Raw genomic sequence first — 9,265 nt, 5'->3', positions numbered from 1 at the left:
AAAACATTCACTAGTAGAGACTTTCCACTTCTGAAGATTTGGCCTGACATAATTTCATTACAAAATGGTCACCCATCCCTCAATATATAAAGATACAATAAAATACAATAAAAGGTTTTGAGGGTCAAGCCTTAACACATTTCTAGTAAATATCCTAACTTCTGTATTGTCTGTTTGCACTCTATCATCTGGTAAAGTAGATTTAAATTAGTGGTAATTGAAAGCAACATCACATCCCCATGAAGTGCTTATAATGGAGTTTGCAGCAGTGCAGACATTTATAACTCAAGACAGGTCTTATCTGCATATAGCAGAGAGGAGGCCTCAAACCCAAATGAACTTCAGAGGTAATCAGACACGATTGGCTGAGCATTTCACTGATACTCCAAGTACGAGTTGAACCTAACCAATTCAATTTCTGTGCATGTATGTACAGATGTCGGATCTTAATTTGACCACTCTTTTGTTGATGAGAATTTTCCTGCACAGCAGGAAATGCAAACTTTTTGTATATTTTAGTTTTTAAAAGGGTTCTAAAGTTTGTAATTTCCACTTTGAAATTTCTGACTCGATTTGACATAATGAAAAATATTTCAACCCCTACAAAAATGTGCATTAATTATAATCCACATAATAATTCACATTTAATGTTGCTGCAGGATTATTCATGCTGTAGCAAACTGGCTCAAATTAAGATCCTAGATCTGTATGTATGTAGATTAGGTTAATCTCCCCAAATGTATGCTTAAAATACATTCATGGGTTTTGGAATCCAAGCAAGCAAAGTTTACATCTCAGTGCCCTATACTGGCATATTCTCTCTCTCTCCCTCTCTCTCTCTCTCTCTCTCTCTCTCTCTCTCTCTCTCTCTCTCTCTCTCTCTCTCCCCCAGTCTTTCCTCCCTCCCCCTCTCTTCTCTCACACATCAAAGCATCATCCCTCTCTCCAGCCTGTCTCTAAATCCCACTGGATGTTTGGAGCACAGGTGCAGGACTTCGGAGCTCCAGTCTGCAGCCCTGCAGCTACTGTAACAGGAGAGGAACGTACACACAGAGAATTACCCAGTCTCCATTTCTCACACTGACATAATCCTCATGTTTTATTTGTCCCCTTGTAATTCTTTTTATATCTTGAGCTTATGTTCTTTGGCAAGCATTCAATCCCAGCCTCGGGACATGCGGGGCTGTTGAGCCAAAATGTGTGCCTAGTTGCAGTTAACGGGCATTAGTTTCTTTGTAACAGTGACTGAACTTGCACGTCTCAGTTCTGTGGGAGCCTGTTTCATTTTTGACTGACAGGCCATGACTGGATGCTGTACTTTGAGTCTCACACGGTCTTGTCAAACATGAGTGCTGTCAAAAGCATTCTTCACTCAGTCCCTGCCCCACCTGGCCTGCATGTCTGTCAGTCAAATGTGTAGAAGACGGAGAGTCATGTTCATATGGCAAACCATATATCCCTGAATTGTTCTAATAGATGTACCTCTACAAGATTTCCCTACCCTTAAGATCTGACATGGAGAATGTTAGTATGTTCTACATGGTTTCATGATCGCACAATCTACTTTACCTGCCAAATATTTCTGTATTCATCAGATGTCACTGGAGGGTGTTTTTTAGTCTACAATTCTTTGGGATTCAATCCGAGAGAGATGTCTAAGGTTGTACACTGTCAGGGGAGAAAAGCATGTTAAAACTGTGGCACCATGTCGCAATTGCCAACAGTATATTGTTTTCACAACTGTGCAAGCTAATAAGCATGCATTTTTCATGTACAGCGTGAGGAACAGTGTCTACATTCCAAATGGCACCCTATTCCCTATTTAATGCACACTTTTGACCAGGGCCCATAGGACTGTGAACTAATTAGGGATTGGGTGCCATTTGGGATGCAACCTGTGATTAGTGTCTATTAGTTCTCATTACCTCTCCTGTCACACTGTTTCCTTTACTTCCTACAGACAGGCTGATTGGCTCAACATGATCTGCCTCTTAGAACTTCTGTGGAAGCCATTTGCAAAGATATGTGAATGAAAGGTTGAGTGTATTACACTTGAAAACACAGTTATGAGAGTGCTGACCTTCATCAACTTAATCTTGGCAAACTTCAACTTTAACCCTAGTTCTGTGGAGGACAATTTGTAAAGAGATGTTTGGAATGTAGATATTGTAGTAATGCTGCTTTCACATTGGATTTATGGTATTTTGCCTGTAAAAGAAATTGTGCAATGTTTATATGACCCCCTTGTAAACAGGCCCATTTTGACCAGATTCTTGCCTGCATATGCCTTTTATATCTCCCGCATGCCGGCACACTGGTGATGAGTGTTAGTAGTGGTGTGCAGATGTGGGTAGGCGTCTATTTTTTTCTTTCTTGAGTAAGGCAGCTCCAAAATGCAGGTGTTTCAACCTAGCTCAGTGCTTTCTGTAGTGGTGGGGCAGACCGCGGAAAACACGGAACGTAGTGGTTGTTAATGCCCTTTAGTTGCGTCATGATTGGCTCAATGTTCTGTCAATCATGGGGACACTACGTCATCGCCAAATCTAAGGGTAGAGCACAAAAAGACCCTTGGGTGCTGCCATAGAGTTACATTAGAAGTGCCGATCCAAGAAGACTTGATGTCATTGGCCACAGATAAAATAACGTCAAATCACTGTTATATCTACAGTAACTTTGATTGGACTGATCATGTCAACATCATACTTTCTAAATCTTAGCTAGCTGTCATCATCATGAATCAAGTCGACAATCTACTGGCAAATCCTTTTTAATCCTTGTCATAAGAAGAGAAATAATGAAGAGAAATTATAGATAGATAAAACGTATCGATGCTCATCGGCCATTGGACATTGGCATTACACAAGTTGGAAATCGCAAATTCAACTATGAGTGGTTTGGAAGGAATCAGTGGCGAAATGCAAGCATTGAAAAGCAATCACAGGCCTGCTATTCAGTGGAGTGGGTGTGTGGTCTCAAATCTGGGTTTAAGGGTCTATTTTCCAAGCTTAAAAGGATAAACATTCAACATTGGCTTTGCTGTCAATCCAGCATGACTTCTGCCGCGGTCAAAACAACAGAAAACTCGGAACTGGAAATCTGACTTCAGTGAGTTCAAGACAACAGGGAACTCGGGGAAAACATGAGCTCCGACTGGGAAAATACGTTTTGAACGGTCATCCAACTCGGAATTGTACATCTGGAACTCAGGCCTCTTTCTAGGGAACTCGGGCCTCTTTCTAGAGCTGTGACCTGAAGCTCACTGACATCATCGAGGTTCAACCTTGTTTTTGCCCACAAAGGACCACTGCGCCTCCTTCTTGTTCAAGTGAGCACAGCACAATAAGAGGAGTCCAAAAATGTATTTTATGCAGCTGCGTAAATTATGTAATATGCCAGAGAGATACAGTGCCTTCGGAAAGTATTCAGAACCCTTGACCTTCTTCACATTTTGTTAGGTTACAGCCTTTTCTAAAAACAGATATTTTTTTTAATCCCTCATCAATCTACACACAATACTCCATAATGACAAAGCAAAAACAGGTTTTTAGACATTTTTACTAATTTAATAAAAATGAAAAACTTAAATATTACATTTACATAAGTATTCAGACCCTTTACTCAGTACTTTGTTGAAGCACCTTTGGCAGCAATTACAACCTCGGGTCTTCTTGGGTATGACGCTACAAGATTGGCACACCTGTATTTGGGGAGTTTCTTCAATTCTTCTCTGCATATCATCTCAAGCTCTGTCAGGTTGAATGGGGAGCGTTGCTGCACAGCTATTTTCAGGTCTCTCCTGTTTGGTCAGGTTTATGTCCGGGTTCTGGCAGGGTCACTCAAGTATTTTCAAAGACTTGTCCCAAAGCCACTCCTGCGTTGTCTTGGCTATGTGCTTAGGGTCGTTTTCCTGTTGAAAGGTGAACCTTCGCCACAGTCTGAGGTCCTGAGAACTCTGGAGCAGGTTGTCATCAAGGATCTCTTTATACTTTGCTCCGTTCATCGTTCATCTTTGCCTCGATGAATGTAGCACAAAATATCTCCACAGAATGATTCTGCTGCCACCATGCTTCACCGTAGAGATGGTGCCAGGTTTCCTCCAGATGTGACACTTGGCATTCAGGCCAAAGAGTTCAATCTTGGTTTCATCAGACCAGAGAATATTGTTTCTCATTGTCTGAGAATTTTTAGATGCCTTTTGGAAAACTCCAAGCGGGCTGTCATGTGCCTTTTACTGACGAGTGGCTTCCGTCTGGCCACTATACCATCAAGGCCTGATTGGTGGAGGGTTGCAGAGATAGTTGTCCTTCTGGAAGGTTCTCCCATCTCCACAGAGGAACTCTGGAGCTCTGTCAGAGTGACCATCTGGTTCTTGGTCACCTCCCTGACCAAGGCCCTTCTCCCCGATTGCTCTAGGAAGAGTCTTGGTGGTTCCAAACTTCTTCCATTTAAAGATGATGGAGGAACTGTGTTCTTGGGGACCTTCAATGCTACAGAAAATGTTTTGGTACCCATCCCCAGATCTGTGCTTCGACAGAGTCCTGTCTCGGAGTGCTACTGACAATTCCTTCGACCTCAAGGATTGGTTTTTGCTCTGACATGCACTGTCAACTGTGGGGTGTTTCTCTTTCCAAATCATGTCCAATCAATTAAATTTACCACAAGGACTCGAATCACAATGTAGAAACATATCAAGGATGATCAATGGAAACAGGATGCACCTGAGCTCGATTTCGAGTCTCATAGCAAAGGGACTTAATACTTATGTAAATACGTTTTTTTAACCTGTTTTCGCTTTGTCATTATGCGGTATTGTGTGTAGATTGCTGAGGATTTTTTTAAATCCATTATAGAATAAGGCTGTAACGTAACAAAATGTGTAAAAAGTCAAGGGGTATGAATACTTTCCGAAGGCACTGTATATATACTGTTGCTAAGAAAGGAATACTAAGCGTATGTTGTATAGTAATCTGTTAGTTTTCCATGCGCCTCACCCTAATCATTTGGTCCCTTTCCTCTCTTAATTTCACCTGCTGTTATGATTTGATGGTGCACATGTAGCCTATAACCTGTTTTAGAGAAATGCAATCATCAAATATTTTAAGAGCTTTCATTGTCTGCTTATTTGCCCCCTTTATTCATCCTACGGTTCTGACTTGGTGTACAGGGAGAACACTGTAAGAACGGCCCATGTTCTGAATTCTGTCGCTGTACATTTCAAAAGTGCTCAACAAATAATTATATTGACTTTGTCCGTCCTGCCATAGTTTGTACATCTCAATTGTCAGTAGAAACCACATTTGTTTAAGCAAGTCAGCCATATCAGCTAAGTTTAAGATTTTTTAAAGGCTGTAAATGAGGCTGAATGAATTATTTTGCTGCCAGACAAAGCTCTACTGATAGCCAGGTGTAACAGTGGTAAGGTGTTGCGACTGCTGTCGGGACAGCTTTATGTAGGCCTTAACAGTTTGTGGGCACCGTTTGTCACCATTATAGTGCAACTAATGTATTGTCTCTTGTTGATATCTGTTGCCTATATGGGATTGAGCAAAATAATAGGCCTACACTTGATTTGGGCTCCATTATGCAAGAGATAATCAAAGAGCGGCTATGCATTCTATGGAAAGTAATGAACAACGTGGAAGGTGTGTTCATCAACGAAGCGCTAGCGGAGTGGGACTTTTTGGTAAAAACTCAACTCGTCATGTTTGGAGGACAAAGAATGCTGAGTTGCATCCAAAGAACACCATACCTACTGTGAAGCATGGAGGTGGAAACATCATGCTTTGGGGCTGTTTTTCTGCAAAGGGACCAGGACGACTGATCCGTGTAAAGGAAAGAATGAATGGGGCCATGTATCGTGAGATTTTGAGTGAAAACCTCCTTCCATCAGCAAGGGCATTGAACATGAAACATGAGTCTTTCAGCATGACAATGATCCCAAACACACCGCCCGGGCAATGAAGAAGTGGCTTCGTAAGAAGCATTTCAAGGTCCTGGAGTGGCCTAGCCAGTCTCCAGATCTCAACCCCATAGAAAATCTTTGGAGGGAGTTGAAAATCTGTGTTGCCCAGCAACAGCCCCAAAACATCACTGCTCTAGAGGAGATCTGCATGGAGGAATGGGCCAAAATACCAATAACAGTGTGTGAAAACCTTGTGAAGACTTACAGAAAACATTTGACCTCTGTCATTGCCAACAAAGGGTATATAACAAAGTATTGAGATAAACTTTTGTTATTGACCAAATACTTATTTTACACCATAATTTTGAGGACATAGGATCCTCTTAAAGAAGAAGTTTCAGGTCTGTGAGAGCCAGAAATCTTGCTTGTTTGTAGGTGACCAAATACTTATTTTCCACCATAAATTTCAAATAAATTCATTAAAAATCCCACAATGTGATTTTCTGGATTTTTTTTCTCATTTTGTCTGTCATAGTTGAAGTGTACCTATGATGAAAATTACAGGCCTCTCTCATCTCTTTAAGTGGGAGACCTTGCACAATTGGTGGCTGACTAAATACTTTTTTGCCTTACTGTGTGTGTATATATATATATATATATATATATATATATATATATATATACTACATGACCAAAAGTATGTGGACACCTGCTCATCAAACATCTCATTCCAAAATCATTGGCATTTATATGGAGTTGATCCCCCCTTTGCTGCTATAAAATCCTCCACTCTTCTGGGAAGGCTTTCCACTAGATGTTGGAACATTGCTGCAGAGGCTTCCATTCAGCCACAAGAGCATTAGTGAGGTTGAGCACTGACGTTGAGCGATTAGGCTCGGCTCGCAGTCTTTGTTCCAATTCATACTAAAGGTGTTCAATGGGGTTGAGGTCAGGGCTCTGTGCAGGCCAGTCAAGTTCTTCCACACCAATCTCGACAAACCATTTCTGTATGGTCCTCGCTTTGTGCACGGGGGCATTGTCATGCTGAAACAGGAAAGGGCCTTCCCCAAACTGTTGCCACAAAGTTGAAAGCACTGAATTGTTTAGAATGTCATGGTGTGCTGTAGCATTACGATTTCCCTTCACTGGAACTAAGGGGCCTAGACCGAACCATGAAAAACAGCCCCAGACCATTATTCCTCCACAAAACTTTACAGTTGGCACTATGCATTTGGTCAGGTAGCCTTCTCCTGGCATCTGCCAAACCCAGATTTGTCCGTCAGACCGCCTGTTGGTAAAGCGTGATTAATCACTCCAGAGAACGCATTTACACTGCTCCAGAGTCCAATAGCGGCGATCTTTACACCACTCCAGACGATGCTTGGCCTTGTGCATGGTGATCTTAGGCTTGTGTGCGGCTGCTCAGCCATGAAAACCCATTTCATGAAGCTCCTGACAAACGGTTCTTGTGCTGATGTTGCTTCTAGAGGTTGTTTGGAACTCGATAGTAAGTGTTGCAACCGAGGACATGCAATATTTACGCGCTACACGCTTCATCACTCGCCGGTCCCATTCTGTGAGCTTATGTGGCCTACCACTTCGTGGCTGAGCCATTGTTGGTCCTTGATGTTTCCACTTTGCAATAAGAACACTTACATTGGACCAGGGCAGCTCTAGCAGGGCAAAAAGTTGACCAACTGACTTGTTGGAAAGGTATCATCTTATTACAGTGCCATGTTGAAAGCCAATGAGCTCTTCAGTAAGGCCATTCTAATGCCAATGTTTGTCTATGGAGATTGCATGGCTGTGTGGTCAATTTTATAAACCTGTCAGTAACGGGCAGTGGTGCAAAGTACGTAAGTAAAAATACTTTGAAGTACTACTTAAGTCGTTTTTTGGGGTATCTGTAGTTTACTTTACAATTTATATTTCTGACTACTTTTACTTTTGCTCCACTACATTCCTAAAGAAAATAATGTGCTTTTTACTCCATACATTTTGAATGCTTAACAAGACAGGAAAAGTGTCCAATTCACACACTTATCAAGAGAACACCCCTGGTCATCCCTACTGCCTCTGATCTGGCAGACTCACTAAATACAATTGTTTCATTTGTAAATGATGTCAGACTGTTGGAGTGTGCCCTTGATTATCTGTAAATAAACATTTAAAAAGAAAATTGTGCAGTTTGGATTGCTTAATAGAAGGAATTGTAATTTTTTAATACTTTTACTGTAACGTAATTCTTCTTCCTCCTCTAACGAGGAGTATGAAATGTCGGACCAATGCGCAGCGTGGTATGTGTTCATGATGTTTATTAACTGAACAACAAAATACAAAATAACAACGTGAAATAAACGAAAACCGAAACAGTCCTGAAAGGTGCAGAAAACACAAGACAGAAAATAATCACCCACAAAACACAGGTGGGAAAAGGCTACCTATGTATGATTCTCAATCAGAGACAACGAACGACACCTGCCTCTGATTGAGAACCATACCAGGCCAAACAGATAAACACAACATAGAAAAAAGAACATAACTACCCACCCCAACTCACGCTCTGACCATACTAAAACAAAGACATAACAAAGGAACTAAGGTCAGAACGTGACATTTACTTTTTCTTTTGATACTTAAGTATATTTAAAAACAAATACTTTGTGGCTTTCACTTTTACTTGATTCATTTTCTGTGAATGTATCTTTACTTTTACTCAAGTATGACAATTGGGTACTTTTTCCACCACTGGCATGAGCTTGTCCTCATTTCTAATACAACATATTGGATGCATGTCATTCATATTCCATTCACCCAGTTCAATGCAACATCGATAAGTTTAGGCTACTACATGATTCTTGAATTTGCCCTATACTCATCATAAGGTGCTTCAACCTAGCCTACAAATTAAAATGTGAAATGTAGGTAAACAGGTCGAGAGACAAATTGGAGTAATCAGTTGAGGTCATGCAATCAATACCACCTTGCACACTCTTGCCTGCACCTAGCTTATCTGAGATGTAATCATCAGTCCAAACAAGAGTTTATTTTGGACAAATTCAGGTAGGTCCATCTCTGTTTCGTTCCATTTGCTTTTTTTTAGCAAATGTTTTGTAAAAGAATATGTGGAATGAAAACACCCCTGATCACCTACACACAGTTCATTTCCATAGCAACCACATACAGCATCATCACTTTGCTCATTCTATAATTCCTTCTCGCATATACACACTCTCCTCCTCTTACCTTTTCCATTTTGCTTATGGACCTCAGTGCATAACACAACAGCTATCTGTGACCAGGCGCAGAAACCTCTTGAAGTGAAATCTTTATACCATAACCCCTAACCACTACATAGCCTAC

This window comes from Oncorhynchus masou, chromosome 22, assembly GCF_036934945.1.
Source record: "Oncorhynchus masou masou isolate Uvic2021 chromosome 22, UVic_Omas_1.1, whole genome shotgun sequence".
NCBI classification, from domain to species: domain Eukaryota; kingdom Metazoa; phylum Chordata; class Actinopteri; order Salmoniformes; family Salmonidae; genus Oncorhynchus; species Oncorhynchus masou.
The sequence above is the reverse complement of the archived record's forward strand: the minus strand, read 5'-3'. Positions refer to the sequence as shown.